This window comes from Lactuca serriola, chromosome 5, assembly GCF_051521515.1.
Source record: "Lactuca serriola cultivar US96UC23 chromosome 5, Lser_US96UC23_V15, whole genome shotgun sequence".
Taxonomy (NCBI): domain Eukaryota; kingdom Viridiplantae; phylum Streptophyta; class Magnoliopsida; order Asterales; family Asteraceae; genus Lactuca; species Lactuca serriola.
The window spans coordinates 245,269,085-245,271,869 of record NC_136412.1 but is presented as its reverse complement, the minus strand read 5'-3'; the positions used below and the strand labels follow the sequence as shown (position 1 = coordinate 245,271,869).

General features: G+C 33.5%; 1 long non-coding RNA gene across 1 annotated transcript; it reads left to right on the top strand.

Annotated features, from left to right (window-relative positions):
* Positions 1-1,213: 1,213 nt before the first annotated feature.
* LOC145051527 (uncharacterized) lies at positions 1,214-2,311 on the top strand. Its single transcript, XR_013683678.1, has 2 exons — positions 1,214-1,352; positions 1,816-2,311. It is a non-coding gene; the product is annotated as an uncharacterized LOC145051527 (long non-coding RNA).
* Positions 2,312-2,785: the final 474 nt, after the last annotated feature.

Sequence of the window (2,785 nt, the reverse complement as noted above, 5' to 3'; positions counted from 1 at the left end):
AATTGTTTTAGCAAGGTACACTCCGTGAGAACTCTCCTAATAGTGTTTTACCTGTCTAGAGGTTGATGCTGTCCTATATATTCATGGCTATGGCAGTGCAATGAATGCAGTAGGTTGTTTCCCAGGAACATAGTAATTAGATTTTGTGTTACTCAGTTTAGTCTTCTCTAGCTAGAAAGTGATTTCGTGCACCTAGCATTATGCTGTACACTAGATATATTGACCCCTTTATGTAATATGAGATTTTCGGATCAATAAATTAATATTTTGTTTAAGAAACCAATTAAGACTATGCACCTTGATTTAAGGGAACTAAGGGGATTTCTCTGATTGATTGATGTTTAACATATAAATAGTATTTGGGTTTGTGTGATTGATTGATGTTTAAGATATAAATAGTATTAATACCATTTTTTACGGAGAAGTATGTTAAGCTATCCTATATGTGACAATGACTCTTCACTTTTTCTGATGGTTCTTCCATATGATATGACCTGCCTGTGAACGTGTTCCACTCTCCTTTCATATAGTATACTTATTTCTCCACTACTTGTGGGTTGCACACCTCTTTTCAGTTTTTAATCCATGGCTTTTGATTCCCATTTGAACATTGAGAGGGATTCCACAATCCTCTAATCCTCTAATATAATAATTATTAAGCTTTACAACTTTTGTGTGGTGTGCACACTTCTTAAAATTTAATAAACTTGACATTAGATTTCCCAAATCCATTCCGTCACTAGGTGTGAGACCCATGTATTACATGGGTTTAATTAAAAAAAATTAAATGTTAAATTTTAACAATTTGAAAAGTTTGAATTTATAAGAAAAATGTGAAAAATTTTGAATTATTAAAATTAATATGGTTTTAATGTATTGAATGCATTACATATATAAACTCTTTCTAATAAATACTTTACATATATATTACCTTACATATTAAATGCAGAATTTTAAGTTAATAAATGAAAAATACAAAAAAATAACAAGTGGAAAATAGAAAAATTTAAAAATTTAGAAAATGTCATGTGTCCAAACGAAGGAGAAAAGAACATGTGGCAAAAAAACTTTCATTTATCAGAGTAGATTCTTTTATGCAAGTGCCTTCATATCCATTTACTGTGTCCTTATCTAGTTAGGTACACTGAAACGTAGTTAAATATTAGAATAAAAGCCTTCTTCTTCAGTTCATCTTTATGATGTGGGCGGTGTGGTTTCCACACTCCTTCCATTTTATAAATTCATCTTTCCACCACTTATGGACTGCACACTCCGTTTCAGTTTTGAGATGTTTCATTTTTATTTGACTGGATTGTGGAACGCATGTGGATTCCATTATCTTTAATTTTTATGTAAGATTAATTACTCAAACTTCACTTGTGGAGTTCCTTTCTATAATTATAACAACAAATTAAGGATCAACTTCACATATAATATTATGTACACAGACTTATTTTAATTGCAGTAAACTCAGCACTGGTAAGCTTATCACCATGGCTACTGATACTATGTAATCTGTTAATTTCTTGGAATGCTTTCTTTAAATATCGTTATCTGTGGCATGTGGCTTGCACACTCTCAAATTGTTTACTCAGCATCTACTCACTATGATTATTATAGACAAACGCATTCTATATAATATTTAGATAAAACACACACATACACATACTATATATATGTTCTATCTGAGGGGCTCTATCATCAACCAATAAGTCATCTCTGGTTCTATTTTCAGTATCTATCATTCTTTGAAACATAATATTATCGTTCCTGCTTTCACCATCATGGCTCTGCGAAATGACTTATGCATTCCAGGTCTTGAGGACAAATCCGAACAGGAAAACGGGGTGTCTGTAGAGGAAGAATTTGACTACTCAGAAAGAAGAAAGTGGCTGTGTTCTGTTAAACAAGATGCCAAAGCCATGGTTCCTACAGGCTTTTCTGGCTTGGTTGCTGGTGTATGTAGTATGGCAATTGGTGAGTTAGTTTCAGTGTACACCCAAAGATCCTTAGAGGTGCCTCTGGTGAAAAGAGAGACCACACTTGTGGAAAAAGAGAAAAGTACCCATCTTTATAGATCAAGTTATTATATGTTTTACTTGCTTTAGTATAGTTGGTTGAGAGGCTGTTCAAAGCCCTTATACTTGTGTTGTTACAAACATGATTATTGGTCCTGTTTACATTACTAATGCATGCGTCTGCAAGTGCTATTTATCTTTTCCACATGGGAGTCACATACGGTGTCTGTACATGACCTTTTAGTTATATATTTATAGAATTGATGGGAGGTATCCTCCTTTTATTGTTTGAATACCCTTTATGTATACAAGATTATCTTGCTTGAAAACATATCATTTTTTGCTTGAAAACATATCATTTTTTGCTTGAAAACATCATTCAGGTGTAGACAACAACTAATAAACTTCCGGTAAATCTTGCCCATATACCAACATAGGGAGCATGACGCCAGTAGCAAACAACACACTCCCATGGGAATTGGTGTTTCAGGCGAGCACATGAAGTTGATAACAAATATTTCCATTGAAATTCTCTCTCTCTCTCTCTCTCTCTCTCTCTCTCTCTCTCTCTCTCTCTCTCTCTCTCTCTCTCTCTCTCTCTCTCTCTCTCTCTCTCTCTCTCTCTCTCTCTCTCTCTCTCTCAACAATGTTGGAAAATTAGTTTTTATCAATTTCTGAAAATGGGTTTTTTTCCCATTTTTAAGCACAAATTTCGAAATCTAAATCTAATAAAAATGGACAAATAATTATGTGTTCGTGTTACCTCC